The sequence below is a fragment of the Gorilla gorilla genome, chromosome 18 (assembly GCF_029281585.2).
Source record: "Gorilla gorilla gorilla isolate KB3781 chromosome 18, NHGRI_mGorGor1-v2.1_pri, whole genome shotgun sequence".
Classification (NCBI taxonomy): domain Eukaryota; kingdom Metazoa; phylum Chordata; class Mammalia; order Primates; family Hominidae; genus Gorilla; species Gorilla gorilla.
This window is the reverse complement of record NC_073242.2, coordinates 76,481,732-76,502,550: the sequence shown is the minus strand read 5'-3', so window position 1 is coordinate 76,502,550 and position 20,819 is coordinate 76,481,732. Positions and strand designations below refer to the sequence as shown.

General features: G+C 37.0%; 1 protein-coding gene across 6 annotated transcripts in view; it reads left to right on the top strand.

The window, feature by feature from the left end:
• ITFG1 (integrin alpha FG-GAP repeat containing 1) overlaps positions 1-20,819 on the top strand; it is a 304,948-nt gene that overhangs the window by 10,869 nt on the left and 273,260 nt on the right. The gene's annotated exons all lie outside the window — the stretch shown is intronic.

Sequence of the window (20,819 nt, the reverse complement as noted above, 5' to 3'; positions counted from 1 at the left end):
TAAATTGTGAAAATTTTTAAGGTATTCTGAAGAGACATTTTAACATTTCCTATTACTTTTTCTGGTCTACGGCCATACCACCCTGAATGCGCCCCATCTCTTCTGATCTCGGAAGCTAACCAAGGTCAGACCTGGTTAGTGCTTGGATGGGAGATCCCCTATTACTTTTTCTGTAGGTTTTTAATAAAGAATATGGGTGCTTTGATGCTAGTAATAGTGAACTTTGAAATAATTGTTGTGAATCCTGAATGAGAAACCTGTTTTTTTCTCCAAACTTTGAAAAATATCTTGAAGAGAGTCTTGCTTTAGAGACAAATTGGAAGGAGATCCTGATTTGCTTTTGTGGCCGTATCCAAGAGGAATTGAGTGCAGGTGGGGTGCAGGGAAAACACAGTCCACTCCCCACCACCACTCCGCTCCTTCCACAGCAAATGGGGACTGCTCAGAAAACCCTGTCCTTTCTTTTCCTCTCTTCAAAGGCAGACATGTGATTGAGGATGTGATGGTGACTTCTGGCCGGTTTTATTTTGTGGTAACTTCACTTTAGTCAGGGAAATAATTGGAATATCTTTAATCTGCTGTAGTTTGACCTTTAGAAATTGAAAGTGAGAAAGCTATTGTTGATAATTCACAAAGTTTTAATAAAACTTCTATTACCTGTACAGATTTTTTACTTAATCTGCGAGAAAACTATTTAGAATATTATGGAATAGTGCCATAGCTTCTTTATTTGTTCTTTATATTAGATTTTTTTTCTCTGCTTCATGAACAAGTTCAGATTTTAAAACATTATGCCTGAAGACATGTCCAACTTTATTTTTTATATGTTATATTCTGGTCCAATATACTAGAGTAATAATACTCTGGTATTTTAGGATATCTGTCATTTGAACCTCAGTTACAAATTAAACAATAGTAGCTAACCATATCTAAGTGATAAGTTTGCATCTAAGATTTGTCCTGATGCCAATTTGAAGATATATAAGCTGACAGAAATATGCATTGTTTAGAATGACTGTAGTCTAACAATATCATGGTTCAGACAACAGAAAGCTGAATATGCCCCTGTGGCAGCAAACATTAATATGTTACTAAAATATGAAAAATATGTTTAAGCAATGTCAGTTTTATAAACAACAGATAAGATATGTACATAGGTGCGTAAGTGAAAAAGTCATCAGCATTGACATTTTGGGCTATTCACGTGACCTTGATTGGCAGCCTAATCTTATTTATCAAGAAATCTACCTTTTACAACTTAAATATTATGCTTTATGTATATGCTAAACCCAAGATTATCTTTAATTGAATTTGACCAGCGCTTTGGTTTGGGAAGCATGCAATGATCTTTAAATTCAGTGTGAAATGCTTCTGTAGAATTATAGCAGAAAGCCGTTGCTATAACCTGGCTTAGTGCAGACATGCAAATCTGAGATAGCACAACCAGTTTGGCTGGACTAAAGGTACAGATGATCAGTCTAAACAGCAGTGGTGATAAGCAGAAGAATTCCTTATAATTGGTACAGTGGGGTTATCTAACAGGAACAGGAAGGGCACTCACTGCATCTAATGAGGTTCAGGAGATAATTGAAGTGTGTTAAATGGTCAAAGGTGAGACTTCAGTTTGAGCTTCAACTTCACTTATAATGACTTGAAATAATGTAATAATGTGCCATATTACTTAGAAATAACACCTAGCTATTAAGTGTCACAGCAGCTTCTGCAGTGATGTGACGTTATTGTTAATGAGCATTTTCTATAAGAGGACATTGGAAACTGATGTTGCATACTCATTCAGAATATTGTTTTTAATGTTGAAGTGAAAACACTTGTACCTGTAATTTTAGTCAAAACTAAATATAATGTTGGTCTGTTAAAATTTTCTGACTCACATACTGAGTTCAAATACGTTCTAGGTCAGGCCCAAGTTGTATACTTGGAGATATTAATGTAGGTATGTGACAGATATATACTTTGCCGTACACTGTTTACATCACAAGTGATCGCATGAAAATATTGAATGTAGTATAAGTAGCACTGAAAGCAATCATTTTTAACTGTTGTGTGGGTAGATTTTGCCCCTCCATTATCAAAAAAACTGTATTCTCTATTTAAATGTAGTCAGCTACTATCAATCCAGAAGAAATAAATCTCCATTTTTCCATTTAGCCTTTCATATTTTCTCACATTATAACCAATGACTGATTTATTAAATCACCCTTCAGTTTTACTGTTGATTTTGTTTTTTGCTGATACATTACAGAAAATATTATAAATATTTGTTTTAATGAAGTGTGATATTGTATCACTTAAATCTATTGTTTAGTAAGAATATGAAAATTATGATGAGGTTTATAACACAAAATAAAACCAAATAATACTCAAGGCAGCTTTTGACTTTGTAATCAGCGTTAATACCCATAACAAAAAAAGATAACTTTGAGATCATTTATATTTTCTTCGGATTCCCCTGGCAGCACCCTCCCTCTCATCCCATACAACATTCATATTTTTAATACTATTGTTAAAAGGAATCTATTAAAATCTGAGAGATCAGGTATTTTTTTCTAATCAGTATTTCCATGGAAACGTTACATCAGTTTTTTAACTTTTCTCTTTTCCTAAAGGAACTGTGCTATTAGAGATACATTAATTTCTTTTCCCAGTGTTTCTCACCCTAACCTTTTTCTTTTCAAAGTTAAACTGCAGAAATAGTGAAAAACTTTTAGCAGATGACTTATATGGTGGTTATTTCAAGTGGCATGTTCATTTCTTAAGGGTCTATAATTTTATTTCCTATAGTCCCACCAGATGTGATGGAGGGGTCAATTAAATTACCTCAGATTTTTGCTTGAACATGGGAGGCAGAGGTTGCAGTGAGCCGAGATCACACCACTGCACTTCAGCCTGGGCGACAGCAGAGTAAAACTCTGTCTCAAAATAAATAAATAAATAAAAATTTAAAAGTTAATTACCTCAGATTTCTTGGTGACTTATACTGCTTTATTTTATGTTCTGATTGGTAGTATTATATTTAAGTGAAATTGTTTGTTTCTAAGTAAATGGTTTTAAGATGTTATCAAAATTTACTCACCTTTTAGTTAAATCTTAATAATTTTTAGATGTATATTTGTAATTCGGAAAGATCATCTTCTTTTGAGAAAAGTATAGTGTTACAGTTTCTGTGCAAAAAAAATTGATAGTAACATTTCCTTTTATTGGAATATATTAAAACTTTGTTTCCTTGTTTGGGGAGAAACCATTTTGCTTTATTTCATTACTGTTAATACCTGTGTATGTATTAAAACTAGTATAGGCTAGGGGCAGTGACTCATGCCAGTAATCCCAACACTTTGGGAGGATGAGGCAAGAGGATCACCTGAGCCCAGGAGTTCAAGACCAGCCTGGGTAACACAGGGAGACCCCATCTCTACATACAAAGAAAAAGAAAAAATTAATCGAGCATGATGGTGCACTCCTCTGGTCCCAGCTGCTTGGGAGGCTAAGGTGAGAAGATTGTTGATCCAGGAAGGTCCAGGCTGCAGTGAGCCGTGATTACACCACTGCACTGTAGCCTGGGCAACAGAGTGAGACGCTATCTCAAAAAAAAAAAAGAAAAAAACTAGTATAGTTGAAAAATCCATGTATATAGCAGGCTTTGAGTAAGATTAGTATCTATTACCATTTCAATTTAGGGTGAAATGAATCAGAATCATAATTTCTGAAAATATAGATTAAGTCCTCTTTCATTAGATTCTAGTTGCATTTTTTCAAAATGTATACACTGTTGAAAATGCCTTACAAATACTTGATTTTTATCAGTCTGGAGGCCTAAGCTCTGAGTTCTAGCTCCTGAGTGAGTTTCACAGTAGTCCTGACTGGAGGTGTGCGTTCAACTGTGGGACGCGTGCTTCTTTTCAGACTGCCTGTTCTTCCACTGTATTTGCCTGTCTTAGTAGTCAGTGCTGTCTCTTAGGTGTAGTCTTACTGTTGCACCCCCTAGGAAGGTAGAAACATTGGGACAAAGTATAATAAAACATGACTGAAAGAAATCTTCATATTTTCTCTTATGTAAGAAATCTTCGTATTTTCTCTTATGTACCTGAGACATTATTGCTGAGAGGTCCTTAAGATTTATCCAGAACCGCACCTTTGAGTTCTCATTGAAGCCCAGAGTGAGTGATTCATGAGGAATTTACCAGGGTGACTTTGTTCTCTAGTGATGCTTTTCCCAGTCTTCTGTGTATCTTGCTGGGGAGGCACACCACGGAATTGTACAGCTTATCTGTCCCTTTGGAGGCTCAGAGTTGGATAGGGAAATAAGAGAGCAAAGAGTATCTCAAACAAGCTTGTTGTTGTTTCATTAAATGTTTATCAAGTAAGTCTGGGGTTGGCACTTAACATCAGTTGCCTCTTTTTTTTTCTTTCTTACAACAGATAGCTTGTGTGGCTAACAGTGACTGAAGAGTCTTAATTCAAAGATTAAGTGACTACCACAGGCTCACAAATACGTAAATAAATGCTAAATCTGGGAATTGAATCTGGATCTTCCAAGTTCTAAAGGCTGTGCTTTTGCCTTCGTTCTTGTACCATCATTATTATAGTCACAGGGGGCCTTTGGTGGTGCTCCTTCATATGGCCTCCCCCTCTCTCTCCATGGCTAGCTTGGACTTCATTGTAGCATAATGGGTGCTTTTCAAAAGCATTCCGTGAAACGTAGGCAGAAACTGCATGTCTCTTAAGACCCAATCCTGGAAGTTAAACAAGTGTCATTTCTTTTATATTCTCTAGGTCAAAATAGGTCATGGGACTAGCTAAGATTCAGTGGAGTTAGTAGATTATAGACTCTACCTCCTGATACAGGCAAAATTGAATGCAAAAGAGCATGTGAGATGGGAAATAATGTGACCATCTTTGAAAACACAATGTGCTAGCCTGCGTTTGTTTACTTTATCATAAGTAAAGACTTGCAAAGGAATATGGAAATACAGATCATTTTAAGCATGTCAACTTCTAGAATCTCAGGCTTCATAGGTGTTCTTAGCTAAAATTGATGTGCCTGAGAGTGTACCTGTTTTCACTATAACTTTCTCCTTCACATGAGAATGCTGTCTTCCTTACATTTCCTAAATCTTACTAATGGTGATTTGCTGGGGTGTGAAAACCCATAGATATCAAACGTGGGGGAAATCTTTTTTTTTTTTTTTTTTTTCCGAGACGGAGTCTCGCTCTCCCAAAGTGCTGGGATTACAGGAAGAGCCACCGCGCCTGGCCTGGGGAATCTCTTATAATTAACTAAGACATCTCAAACTAATAGAACTTCCAGTTTTTCTTCTTTTTTTTTTTTTAATGTACATTTCTCTTAACATGAAGCTTGCATACAAAAGCAGACATCATGGTCCATGTTGATGTATTCTGAATTCGGATGCACTGGAGTGGGGTTGTGGTAGCATGACAGTTTTTGTTTTAATGACTTTGCCATTTCATTACGTGAGTATTGTCAAAAAATCCATTATTGTTGAGAGAGACCCTTGGGAGAGCAAAGAAAAGAGAGCATCTGTAAGAAAAACCAAATTCCAAAAAGCCGATCTTATAACTGTTGTTAACACTGTATCCCAGGACAGATCATTAATTGGAAAGAAGGTAACTTTCATGCCAAAGTGATTTTGGAAGGTAAAATGATTGTTGCAGATGTGACTGGAGTATTCTCTAGGACCATCAAATTCGTAGATAAAGCTTTTGCATAATTTGTTGTATATTTGGTATCTTTTTCTATAATGTAGCATATTTTATAAAATCATATCAAGAAAATTCCATTTAAAGTGAAGCATCTTATTTTATCTTATGAAATTTTATTTTTACTATTTTCTGTATCCTGTTAATGTAATAATACTATCGCCTAATAAATAAATTTACATGCTGGCTTCTGAGCCAAATAATTTTTTACATATATACCTTTTTCTTTTATTAAATTCATAGGAAAAGTTTGTCATGTTTAAGAAAATGAGAAAGACATAGTGTTATTCTTTTTTTAATACACTAAGTACTCCAAAAGCCAGACCCCAGAGTTCACTATGCACATAAATTTACTGAAGAACTATTACATCTTTTATCATATTTCTTGTAACATAAATTATTTTAGCTGCATTATATTGCATTGCTGTAAGTTAATTAATGAGAAATAGCATGTTGCTTTACAATCTTATTTTTATAACCTATTTTATAAAAGTAGATAAATCAGTTTTATCTGATTTACATTATTGTACTCTTGATTGTTTTTAACAATGTGTCCTACAATATACATTGAGTCATTTCTCAGCAGTTTTTATAATATTCCTTGAAACACATATTAGCACATTTATTTGAATTGAAAATAAAAAACAAGGTCACACTCTTTCTCGCAGAAAATGACTTTCATTTGGAAACAGCTTTTATACTAAGGACTGGCTTTGCGAATTAGGTTATATGGCAGATATTTTCTGTAAATTGAATGAACTAGATCAGTTCTAAATTTCTTTTTGTTTTTTCCTTACATTTTATTTTATTTTATTTATTTTATTATTATTATACTTTAAGTTTTAGGGTACATGTGCACAACGTGCAGGTTTGTTACATATGTATACATGTGCCATGTTGGTGTGCTGCACCCATTAACTCGTCATTTAGATTAGGTATATCTCCTAATGCTATCGCTCCCCCGTCCCGCGACCCCACAGCTGTCCCCAGTATGTGATGTTCCCCTTCCTGTGTCCATGTGTTCTCTTTGTTCAATTCTCACTTATGAGTGAGAACGTGCGGTGTTTGGTTTTTTGTCCTTGCGATAGTTTGCTGAGAATGATGGTTTCCAGCTTCATCCATGTCCCCACAAAGGACATGAACTCATCCTTTTTTCTGGCTGCATAGTATTCCATGGTGTATATGTGCCACATTTTCTTAATCCAGTCTATCATTTTTGGCCATTTGGGTTGTTTCCAAGTCTTCGCTGTTGTGAATAGTGTCGCAATAAACATACGTGTGCATGTGTCTTTATAGCAGCATGATTTATAATCCTTTGGGTATATACCCAGTAATGGGATGGCTGGGTCAAATGGTATTTCTAGTTCTAGATCCCTGAGGAATCGCCACACTGACTTCCACAATGGTTGAACTAGTTTACAGCCCCACCAACAGTGTAAAAGTGTTCCTATTTCTCCACATCCTCTCCAGCACCTGTTGTTTCCTGACTTTTTAATGATTGCCATTCTAACTGGTGTGAGATGGTATCTCATTGTGGTTTTGATTTGCATTTCTCTGATGGCCAGTGATGATGAGCATGTTTTCATGTGTTTTTTGGCTGCATAAATGTCTTCTTTTGAGAAGTGTCTGTTCATGTCCTTTGCCCACTTTTTGATGGGGTTGTTTGTTTTTTTCTTGTAAATTTGTTTGAGTTCATTGTAGATTCTGGATATTAGCCCTTTGTCAGATGAGTAGGTTGCAAAAATTTTCTCCCATTCTGTAGGTTGCCTGTTCACTCTGATGGTGGTTTCTTTTGCTGTGCAGAAGCTCTTTAGTTTAATTAGGTCCCATTTGTCAATTTTGGCTTTTGTTGCCATTGCTTTTGGTGTTTTAGACATGAAGTCCTTGCCCATGACTCTGTCCTGAATGGTACTGCCTAGGTTTTCTTCTAGGGTTTTTATGGCTTTAGGTCTAACGTGTAAGTCTTTAATCCATCTTGAATTAATTTTTTTATAAGGTGTAAGGAAGGGATCCAGTTTCAGCTTTCTACATATGGCTAGCCAGTTTTCCCAGCACCATTTATTAAATGGGGAATCCTTTCCCCTTTGCTTGTTTTTGTCAGGTTTGTCAAAGATCAGATAGTTGTAGATATGCGACATTATTTCTGAGGGCTCTGTTCTGTTCCATTGGTCTATATCTCTGTTTTGGTACCAGTACCATGCTGTTTTGGTTACTGTAGCCTTGTAGTATAGTTTGAAGTCAGGTAGCATGATGCCTCCAGCTTTGTTCTTTTGGCGTAGGATTGACTTGGCAATGCGGGCTCTTTTTTGGTTCTGTATGACTTGGCAATGCGGGCTCTTTTTTGGTTCCGTATGACTTGGCAATGCGGGCTCTTTTTTGGTTCCATATGAACTTTAAAGTAGTTTTTTCCAATTCTCTGAAAAAAGTCATTGGTAGTTTGATAGGGATGGCATTGAATCTATAAATTACATTGCACAGTATGGCCATTTTCACGATATTGATTGTTCCTACCCATGCGTATGGAATGTTCTTCCATTTGTTTATATCCTCTTTTATTTCATTGAGCAGTGGTTTGTAGTTCTCCTTGAAGAGGTCCTTCACATCCCTTGTAAGTGGGATTCCTAGGTATTTTATTCTCTTTGAAACAATTGTGATTGGGAGTTCACTCATGATTTGGCTCTCCGTTTGTCTGTTTTTGGTATATAAGAATGCTTGTGATTTTTGCACATTGATTTTGTATCCTGAGACTTTGCTGAAGTTGCTTATCAGTTTAAGGAGATTTTGTGCTGAGACGATGGGGTTTTCTAGATATACAATCATGTCATCTGCAAACAGGGACAATTTGACTTCCTCTTTTCCTAATTGAATGCCCTTTATTTCCTTCTCCTGCCTAATTGCCCTGGCCAGAACTTCCAACACTATGTTGAATAGGAGTGGTGAGAGAGGGCATCCCTGTCTTGTGCCAGTTTTCAAAGGGAGTGCTTCCAGTTTTTGTCCATTCAGTATGATATTGGCTGTGGGTTTGTCATAGATAGCTCTTACTATTTTGAGATATGTCCCATCAATACCTAATTTATTGAGAGTTTTTAGCATGAAGGGTTGTTGAATTTTGTCAAAGGCCTTTTCTGCATCTATTGAGATAATCATGTGGTTTTTGTCTTTGGTTCTGTTTATATGCTGGATTACGTTTATTGATTTTCGTATGTTGAACCAGCCTTGCATCCCAGGGATGAAGCCCACTTGATCATGGTGGATAAGCTTTTTGATGTGTTGTTGGATTCGGTTTGCCAGTATTTTATTGAGGATTTGTGCCTCAATGTTCATCAAGGATATTGGTCTAAAATTCTCTTTTTTTGTTGTGTCTCTGCCAGGCTTTGGTATCAGGTTGATGCTGGCCTCATAAAATGAGTTAGGGAGGATTCCCTCTTTTTCTATTGATTGGAATAGTTTCAGAAGGAATGGTACCAGCTCCTCCTTGTACCTCTGGTAGAATTTGTCTGTGAATCCATCTGGTCCTGGACTTTTTTTGGTTGGTAAGCTGTTAATTATTGCCTCAATTTCAGAGCCTGTTATTGGTCTATTCAGAGATTCAACTTCTTCCTGGTTTAGTCTTGGGAGAGTATATGTGTCGAGGAATTTATCCATTTCTTCTAGATTTTCTAGTTTATTTGTGTAGAGGTGTTTATAGTATTTTCTGATGGTAGTTTGTATTTCTGTGGTATCGGTGGTGATATCCCCTTTGTCATTTTTTATTGTGTCTATTTGATTCTTCTCTCTTTTCTTCTTTATTAGTCTTGCTGGCGGTCTATCAGTATTGTTGATGTTTTCGAAAAACCAGCTCCTGGATTCATTGATTTTTTGAAGGGTTTTTTGTGTCTCTGTTTCCTTCAGTTCTGCTCTGATTTTAGTTATTTCTTGCCTTCTGCTAGCTTTTGAATGTGTTTGCTCTTCCTTCTCTAGTTCTTTTAATTGTGATGTTAGGGTGTCAATTTTGGATCTTTCCTGCTTTCTCTTGTGGGCATTTAGTGCTATAAATTTCCCTCTACACACTGCTTTGAATGTGTCCCTGAGATTCTGGTATGTTGTGTCTTTGTTCTCGTTGGTTTCAAAGAACATTTTTATTTCTGCTTTCATTTCGTTATGTACCCAGTAGTCATTCAGGAGCAGGTTGTTCAGTTTCCATGTAGTTGAGCGGTTTTGAGTGAGTTTCTTAATCCTGAGTTCTAGTTTGATTGCAGTGTGGTCTGAGAGACAGTTTGTTATAATGTCTATTCTTTTACATTTGCTGAGGAGTGCTTTACTTCCACGTATGTGGTCAATTTTGGAATAGGTGTGGTGTGATGCTGAAAAGAATGTATATTCTCTTGATTTGGGGTGGAGAGTTCTGTAGATGTCTATTAGATCTGCTTGGTGCAGAGCCGAGTTCAGTTCCTGGATATCCTTGTTTACTTTCTGTTTCGTTGATCTGTCTAATGTTGACAGTGGGATGTTAAAGTCTCCCATTATTATTGTGTGGGAGTCTAAGTCTCTTTGTAGGTCTCTAAGGACTTGCTTTATGAATCTGGGTGCTCCTGTATTAGGTGCATATATATTTAGGATAGTTAGCTCTTCTTGTTGAATTCATCCCTTTACCATTATGTAATGGCCTTCTTTGTCTCTTTTGATCTTTGTTCGTTTAAAGTCTGTTTTATCAGAGACTAGGATTGCAACCCTTGCCTTTTTTTGTTTTCCGTTTTCTTGGTAGATCTCCCTCCATCCCTTTATTTTGAGCCTATGTGTGTCTCTGCACGTGAGATGAGTTTCCTGAATACAGCACACTGATGGGACTTGAATCTTTATCCAATTTGCCAGTCTGTGCCTTTTAATTGGAGCATTGAGCCCATTTACATTTAAGGTTAGTATTTTTATGTGTGAATTTGATCCTGTCATTATGATGTTAGCTGGTTATTTTGCTTGTTAGTTGATGCAGTTTCTTCCTAGCCTTCATGGTCTTTACAATTTGGCTTGTTTTTGCAGTGGCTGATACCGGTTGTTCCTTTCCATGTTTAGTGCTTCCTTCAGGAGCTCTTTTAGGGCAGGCCTGGTGGTGACAAAATCTCTCAGCATTTGCTTGTCTGTAAAGTATTTTATTTCTCCTTCACTTATGAAGCTTAGTTTGGCTGGATTTGAAATTCTGGGTTGAAAATTCTTTTCTTTAAGAATGTTGAATATTGGCCCCCACTCTCTTCTGGCTTGTAGAGTTTCTGCTGAGAGATCAGCTGTTAGTCTGATGGCCTTCCCTTTGTGGGTAACCCGACCTTTCTCTCTGGCTGCCCTTAACATTTTTTCTTTCATTTCAACTTTGGTGAATCTGACAATTATGTGTCTTGGAGTTGCTCTTCTCGAGGAGTATCTTTGTGGTGTTCTCTGTATTTCCTGAATTTCAGTGTTGGCCTGCCTTGCTAGATTGGGGAAGTTCTCCTGGATAATATCCTGCAGGGTGTTTTCCAGCTTGGTTCCATTCTCCCCATCACTTTCAAGTACACCAGTTAGACATAGATTTGATCTTTTCACATAGTCCCGTATTTCTTGGAGGCTTTGCTCGTTTCTTTTTATTCTTTTTTCTCTAAACTTCTGTTCACGCTTCATTTCATTCATTTCGTCTTCCATCGCTCGTACCCTTTCTTCCAGTTCATCTCATCGGTTACTGAGGCTTGTGCATTCGTCACGTAGTTCTCGTGCCGTGGTTTTCAGCTCCGTCAGGTCCTTTAAGGGCTTCTCTGCATTGGTTATTCTAGTTATCCATTCGTCTAATTTTTTTTCAAAGTTTTCAGCTTCTTTGCCATTGGTTCAGACTTCCTCCTTTAGCTTGGAGTAGTTTGATCTTCTGAAGCCTTCCTCTCTCAACTCGTCAAAGTCATTCTCCATCCAGCTTTGTTCCGTTGCTGATGAGGAGCTGCATTCCTTTGGAGGAGGAGAGGTGCTCTGATTTTTAGAGTTTCTAGTTTTTCTGTTCTGTTTTTTCCACATCTTTGTGGTTTTTCTACCTTTGGTCTTTGATGATGGTGACGTACAGATGGGTTTTTTGTGTGGATGTCCTTTCTGTTTGTTAGTTTCCCTTCTAACAGTCAGGACCGTCAGCTGCAGGTCTGTTGGAGTTTACTAGAGGTCCACTCCAGACCCTGTTTGCCTGGGTATCAGCAGCAGTGGCTGCAGAACAGCGAATATTGGTGAGCCGCAAATGCTGCTGCCTGATCATTCCTCTGAAGTTTTGTCTCAGAGGAGTATCTGGCCGTGTGAGGTGTCAGTCCGCCCCTACTGGGGGGTGCCTCCCAGTTAGGCTACTCAGGAGTCAGGGACCCACTTGAGGAGGCAGTCTGCCTGTTCTCAGATCTCAAGCTGCGTGCCTGGAGAACCACTACTCTCTTCAAAGCTGTCAGACAGAGATATTTAAGTCTGCAGAGGTTATTGCTGTCTTTTGTTTGTCTGTGCCCTGCCCCCAGCAGTGGAGCCTACAGAGGCAGGCACGCAGGCCTCCTTGAGCTGTGGTGGTCTCCACCCAGTTTGAGCTTCCAGGCCACTTTGTTTACCTACTCAACCCTGAGCAATGGCGGGCGTCCCTACCCCAGCCTCGCTGTGGCCTTACCGTTTGATCTCAGACTGCTGTGCTAGCAGTGAGTGAGGCTTCGTGGGCATAGGAACCTCCGAGCCAGGTGCAGGATGTAATCTCCTGGTGTGCGGTTTGTTAAGCCCGTTGGAAAAGCACAGTATTAGGGTGGGAGTGACCCGTTTTCCCAGGTGCCATCTGTCACCCCTTTCTTTGACTAGGAAAGGGAATTCCCTGACCCCTTGCGCTTCCCAGGTGAGGCGATGCCTCGCCCTGCTTTGGCTCACACACAGTGCACTGCACCCACTGTCCGGCACTCCCCAGTGAGATGTACCCGGTACCTCAGTTGGAAATGCAGAAATCACCCGTCTTCTACGTCGCTCACAGTGGGAGCTGTAGGCTGGAGCTGTTCCTATTTGGCCATCTTGGCTCCACCCCCAACTCCTTACATTTTATTATGGAACATTTCAAACATATAGAAAGGTAGCTGAATGAGACAGTGAATATGCTTCTAATAGAATGTACCTGTCACCCTGCTTCAGCAGTTACCAGCGCATACCCAGTTATTTTTTCATCCACAACTTTTCTTCCATCTTCCTTTTTTTACACCTTGGACATTTTGAATCTATAAATATTTCAACATATATCCTTAAGAGATAAGGCTTTTTTTTTTTTTTTTTTTTTTTTTTTTTTTCAGGAGATGGAGTCTCACTCTGTCACCCAGGCCGTAGTGCAGTGGTATGATCATAGCTCACTGCAGCTTTGAGCTCCTGGCCGCAAGCAGTCCTCCTGCCTCAGCCTCCTGAGTAGCCGGGACTATGGATGCATGCCACCATGCCTGACTAATTTTTTAAAATTGTTGTTGGAGATAGGATCTCACTATATTGCTCAGGCTGGTCTTGAACCCCTAGGCGCAAGTAATCCTCCCACCTCAGCCTCCTGAGTAGCTGGAATTACAGGTGTCAGCCACTGTGCCCACCTAAAGATTTGTTTTCAAAAATACATGATCACAACATGTTCATCACACCTAAAAAACTAAGAATAGTTTCTTAATATTACATTTCCAGGAATATTTTGATCAAAATATATTAAAGCATACAAAAATGTAGAAATATTTTATTAAACCGTATATTATTGGCAAAGATACAATAAAAAGATTTCTCAAACCCTTTATTAGCCTACTTTTACTTGATTAAATGAGGTGCCTCTAAATGAAGAGTAATTGGTATAGCTAATAGTTATTTTTTTAGTGGTGCTTATAGTTATTTGATAAACGTTTGTAAAGCCTTTGGTTTACTTCTCAAAAATTGAGAAGCAAATGGGTCTAATGAATTGATTATGCATCCTTTTACAATTCCAGGGCTTTCCAGCTGCTTACTTTGAACAGCTTAAAGGAGGAAGACCTAATGGATAGAGCACTGAAAGTTGTTTTTTTTGATAAGTAACTGTGATTTTTTATATTTGACTACAGAGGGGTTCAAAAAACTGAGAATCCTTGCTGTGATAAACCTTTTTTCATTCTAATCTGCCTTTTCACATGAGCAAGATTTCTTAGCATTTACATCTATGAAAATGAAAAGTAAGAGTAGACTGTATGCCTGGATACTGTCTCATTCTAGCAAGAACGCATATTATTTTAAGGATAAATAAACTAATATATTTTAAAGCTTTGTTCATCACTCTTAAAAATGCGTTTCCAATAAAATTTTACCTTTGGCTTAATTATCAAACTAATAAAATGTATTTTCATCAATTGTGTGCTGACAGTTTAAATAATTCAACTTCAAAGGGAGTTTTTTTAAACGCTGAGATCCATGAGCAAAACCAATTAAATGCAAACTTTATTTTTTTTTAGCTGATTTTTTTTAAATTTTATTATTATACTTTAAGTTTTAGGGTACATGTGCACAATGTGTAGGTTTGTTACGTACGTATACAAACTTTATTTTATATGATAGTTCATAGATGTATTTTTTGTTTGGAGAATTATCCCAGAACCATCACTAAAAAGACTCCACAAATAAAATCATTTTACATCATGATAAAGTTTTCTGAGAAAAATGGAATGGAAGTAGAAGTTCAAGGATAAAAAGGAAAGATGTACAATTTCTGAATATTCAAGTAGACCTGTATGTGTTTTTTTTGTTTTGTTTTGGAATTCTTTTGTGGATGATGGGGGATGGATGACAATTCAATTATATTTATATTCCACTGGATGCATTTTTAAAGTAATAATTTTAAAATTTTAACAATTATAATAGATTCAAATATTATCTATTTTGCAGCTATTTGTGCTGATGAAAACGTTTAGATTGTTTTCTTAGAAATTATTTAATGTGTTAGCTGGTATATAGTTTTTCAGCATTCAAAATTCTTTCGAAGCATATCTGGGCAAAGATGTTTGAAGACCACAGGACTAAAGAACTAGGCAGCCTGGAGAAGTAGATTCTTCTTCATGCCAGAACCATCTCCTAGTAACTGCTTTTACCTGGATATCTTAAATAATGATAATTCAATATAAGCTGATCATTCAAAAGTGGGTGGATTAGCAGTCATATGAAGAACAGTTACCACAGGCAACCAAAAGCTACAGCTGACATTAATTACATTTAAATTCATTCTTTGACAAATTCATCCTTTGAGATTAAGGGTGATGATGCCCACAAATTAGAAAACTTTGATATAATTTTGTTTCTTGTGCGGGAAAAGCTAGTAATTGGAATTTTCTACAGAGGTCAAGAAATGTCAATGAATACACTCAGTGTGGCTTAGAATGACCCACTTTTTCCTCTGTTTCTCTTTTTTTGTAATCAGAGCAGTTTTTATTTGTGACCTTAGCCTTCAAATGGAGTTGGGCACATATATGAAAATATTATACTTTATGTGAGTTCAGTTGCTTGAAAAATATGGTATCTGCTTTTTATTGCTGAAAAACTATAATTTGTACAAAGAGCAACTTTTTTTCTTTAGCTTTTAAGTTCAGGGATACATGTGCAGGATGTGCATGTTTGTTACACAGGTAAATGTGTACCATGGTGGTTTGTTGCATGGATCATCTCATCACCTAGGTATTAAGCTCGGCATCCCTTACCTATTCTTCCCTGATGCTCTCCCTCCAAGCCCCTGCCTCTCAAAGGCCCCAGTTTGTGCTGTTCCCCGCACCCTATGTGTCCATGTGTTCTCATCATTCAGCTCCGACTTATAAGTGAGAACATGTAGTGTTTGGTTTTCTGTTCCTGTGTCAGTTTGCTGAGGATAATGGCTTCCAACTGCATTCATGTCCCTGCAAAGGACATGATCTCATTCTTTTTATGGCTGCATTATATTCCATGGTGTATACATGTACCACATTTTCTTTATCCTATCTATCATTGACAAGGGTTTAGGTTGATTCCATGTCGTTGCTATGGTGCATAGTGCTGCAAGGAACATATGTGTGCATGGATCTGTATAATAGAATGATTTATATTCCTTTGTGTGTATACCCAGTAATGGGATTGGTAGATCAAATGGTATTTCTGCCTCTTGGTCTTTGAGGAATCACCACACTGTCTTCTACAATGATTGAACTAACTTATACTCCCACCAACAGTGTAAAAGTGTTCCTTTTTCTCCACAACCTTGCCAGAATCTGTTGTTTTTTGACTTTTTATTAATCACTATTCTGACAGGCGTGAGATGGTATCTCATTGTGGTTTTGATTTGCATTTCTCTAATGATCAGTGATGTTGAGCTTTTTGTTCGTGTTTTTTGGCCACAGGAATGTCTTCTTTTGAGAAGTATCTGTTCACATTCTTTGCCCATTTTTGAATGGTTTTTTTTTTTCTTGTAAATTTGTTTAAGTTCTATAGACTCTGGATATTAGAACTTTGTCAGATGGATAGATTGCAAACATTTTATCCCATTCTGTAGGCTGTCAGTTCACCCTGATGATAGTTTCTTTCGCTGTGCAGAAACTCTTTAGTTTAATTAGATCCCTTTTGTCAGTTTTTACTTTTCTTGTAATGCTGTTGGCATTTTCATCATGAAATATTTGCCTATGCCTGTGTCCTGAGTGGTATTGCCTAGATTTTCTTCTAGGATTTTTGTAGTTTAGGTTTTATATTTTAAGTCTTTAATCCATGTTGAGTTAATTTTTGTATGTGGTGTAAGGAAGGGGTCTACTTTCCATTTTCTGAATATGGCTAGCCAGTTCCAAAGAGCAACTTCAACGGTAGAAGGATTAATGAATATTACTTTCAACTATAAACCTATTAACACTTTAGTTCTTATTGACAACTATATATATATATATATTCAGTTTTTATTTATTCACTTTAGTTCTTATTGACAACTATACGTGTGTGTATGTGTGTGTGTATATATATGTATATATATTCAGTTTTTATTCATCTTAAAATGCACCACAAAAGAAACAACTGTTCTTTCATTTTCTGTACACCTTTGGTAAACATCAGAACAGTAAATAGACACTGTATAAAATAAACTCTTAAGGATCAGTTGCTGCCTTTTAAGAGGTGTAACTGTAAAATAGCAAAACGTAGCCAATAAGTATAAAATTTAAAATACTGTGAAGAACTTAAGTGTTGATTTTAAATGTTCAAAATGGCAAGATTGCAATTAGTATATTGTTAGGAGTGGCAGATTCATATTTGTTAGGAGCCAGGAAGGAAACCAGAGTGAGTGAAGCAATTTGGGAAAATTAACACTTGGGTTGTCTTTAGACGCTAGCTCTGTCTGAACAAAGCCAGTTGGTTGCCAGACCTTCTGATACTTCTGGTATTTCCAGAGAAGCTGGAAATCCAGACTTTTATATGAAATCAGATTGTCTTTTTAAGTTATAGCAATGAATTCAAGATTCTTAAAGGAGTATATGGGCCCAATAAAACACATCTTTATGCTCAATTTGGCTGATGGTCTGTCCCTTTATGACTTCTGATTTATCACTTTTCTAGAGTCTTCCTTTGAAATAAACATTTGGTTTAATAGCTCCTAGGAAAAAATGTCACAAGGTAGTTGAGTTTTTCCAAATTTCTAGCCATAATTTATTTCAGAGTTAGCCTACTAAAAAATTTGTAGGGAATGAGATCAGTAACTGCTCAGGTTAGAGACAGAGCCACATGATCAACCTCATTGAGCTTTACTCTATAAAAGTCTGTGTTTTTAATCATTCTTGGCCTATAACATGAATTTGATGGCAACATTAGGAAAGTTTTCTGAAATTACTTTGGGTTAAACTTGTCAGAGAATCTTTAACCCAAGTCTGATTATTTTGTTAGTAATTTAAAATACTTTAATGCTTAGAAATTATTGAACTGATGGATAAATGGTCTATCTTAAAAATAAGTTAAGCAGTCATTATTAAGTTGAATATAAGTGAAACTATTTTAAAGATTTCTAACCTTGTATATGGTGAAAGAATAGTCAAATCAGTTGCTTGGCGTGAATTACCTTACAGCATATGCTAAATGCAATTTCTCAATTCATTTTAATATTTTCTTATTACCATGACGTTATATTATAGAGTTTAGGTTAAAATAATGAAATTAGTCTGTATGAATACTGCTTGGTTTTGATTTTACTGTCTTATTTAGGTTAAAGTGTGTTTAGGCCCTGCTTGTGCTAAAATATGTGTAGAAGGCTATTGGAAAGAGGTTGCTGTTTGTAGAATACATTTTGTGTAGAGAAAATTTTCTCCTGATGAATGCTTATTCTTTTTCCCAGATTCCACCTGCCAAGAACAAATTAGTCCATTGTGTCTTGCTGATTTCCAAAGACATCAATACCAAATTCACAATTATAAACCTTTTAAATTTGCTATCCAGTCAGTTGAATACTGCGCTGACAATTAAGTTGGACTTAAATAGCCTTAAATTGCTCTATGGAGATGACATATCTCTGGTTTCATATTGGACTGGAACATATTACTATGAAAACGGTAGTGACTTCTAACTGCAGTAGAGAAGAATAGGAAATGCTGCTTGAGACTGAGGTTCAGTCTAGCCGGTATTCACTGACATTTCATGGGAGCCAGGTCCTGGTTAGGCATTGTGGCTACAGATATTGATGAGTCAAGGTTTCTGGGGAAGCTTTACAGCATCAAAGAGAAAGTTCCTAAAGTAACTTTAATGCAAACCAAAATGCTGTTAGGAAGGAAAAGTGTGGCAGGAAAACAGAGAAGAGAGAAGATCTTTTGGAGAAAGCTGATTTGAGTAGAGCCTTGGTAAATGGGGGTATTCTCACCTAATGAGAAATTATAGGGGAATGACTTTATTTAAACTTGCTCTTTCTTCTGTAGTTGATAGAAGTACTACCAATGTTACCTTCTGGTTTTGATATTTATACTGTGGTTATATAAGATGTTAATATTAATGGAAACTGAATGAGAGATAAATGGAAACTTTGTGCTATGGGCTTTCCTTAGTAAGATAAAATTCACATAACATAAAACTTTAAATTTATCATAGAATCCCTAGGTGTATAATTGATAAAGTGTACAATTTAGTATCATTTAGTACATTTACAATTTTGCACAACCATCAGCTCTATCTGGATCCCCCACCATTTTATAACTGCAAAGGGAACCCTGTACCCACTAAGCCAGCAGTCCCCAACCTTTTTGGCAACAGGGACCGGTGTCATGGAAGTCAGTTTTTCCATGGACAGGGTCAGAGGCCAGGTGGTGGGGGTGGTTTTGGGATAAAATTGTTCCACCTCAGATCATCAGGCATTAGATTCTCATAAGGAGCACACAACCTAGATCCCTTGAATGTGCATTTCACAATAGGGTTCTCAGTCCTTTGAGAATCCAATGCCACCGCTGATCTGACAGGCGACGGAGCTCATGAGGTGATGCTCACTTGCCTGCCGCTCACCTCCTGCTGTGTGGCCCAGTTCCTAAAAAGCCATGGACCTGTAGTGGTCCACAGCCCAAGGGTTAGGGAACCCTGCATTAAGCAATCACTCCCTTTTGTCTCTCAGCACCTGACAACCACAAATCTGCTTTCTGTCTCTATAGATTTAACTATTATGAATATTTCACATAAATGGAATTCTCCAGTACGTAACCTTTTGTTTCTGCCTTTTTTCACATAGTATGTTTTTAAGGATCATCCATTTTGTACTAGTCTGTATTGTATTAGTAATTTAGTCATTTTTATGGCTTAATAATAGTCCATCGTATAGATATATGACATTTTGTTTATCCATTTATCCACTGATGGGAATTCATGTTATTTCCACTTGTGGGCTATTGTGAATAGCACTACTAGGAGCATTCATTTTTCAAGTATTTGTTTACTTATTTTTAATTATCTTGGATATATAGCTAAGCATAGAAATGCAGGATCATATGGTAATTCTGTGTTTAACTTTTTGAAGAACTGCCAAACTGTTTTCCAGAGATCCTTTTAGTTCTTTCATCCATTCTGAGTTAAATTTTGTATGTAGTGTGAAGTAGGGACTTCAATTTATTCTTCTGCATGGTCCAAAACTTTAGAATTAATATTTGTAAAAGAGAATCATTATTATTTTCCACTTAGAAAACCTTATATGACATTAATCATTTATTTTCTGATTCATTTAAAAAAGATTAAAGATAATAAATATGACTGCTAAAACTATAAAACTCTTAGAAGAAAACAGGCAAATTTTCATGGCCTTGCATTAGGAAATGGATTCTTTGATATGGTACCAAAAGAACAAGCAAGAAATGAAAAATTGATATATTGGACTTAATCAAAATTAAAAACTTGTACTATCAAGAAAGTGAAAAGATGTCCGGGCATAGTGGCTCACGCCTGTAATCCCAACACTTTGGGAGGCCGAGGCGGGTGAACTGCCTGAGCTCCAGAGTTCGAGACCAGTCTGGCCAACATGGTGAAACCCTGTCTCCACTAAAAAAAAAAAATACAAAAAATTACCCAAACATGGTGGTACATGCCTATAATCCTAGCTACTTGGGTGGCTAAGGCAGGAGAATCGCTTGAACCGTGGAGGCGGAAGTTGCAGTGAGCAGAAATCGCACCACTGCACTACAACCTGGGTGACAGAGCGAGACTCTGTCTCAAAAAAAAAAAAAAAAGAAAGAAAAGTAAAAAGACAACCCACAGCCTAGGAGACAAGTCATATACTAGATAAAGGCCTAATGCCCAGATTATATAAAGAACTCTTAAAATGCACCAACAGGGACTGAGGGTAATGGTCTTATAATCCCAGCCCTTTGAGAGGCCAAGGAAGGAAGATCCCTTTAAGCCAGGAGTTCAAGACTAGCCTGGGCAAAAAGGCAAGACCCCTGTATCTAAAAATAAATGGATAGATGGATGAATGGATGGATCGATGGATGGATAGCAGTAAAGCAATACATAACATACATAACACAATTTAAGAATGGAAAAATAATTTGAGTAGACATTTCTCCAGAGAATGTATACGGATGGCCAGTAACCACAGCAAACATGTTCAGCATCATTAGCTATCAGGAAAATACAAATCAAAC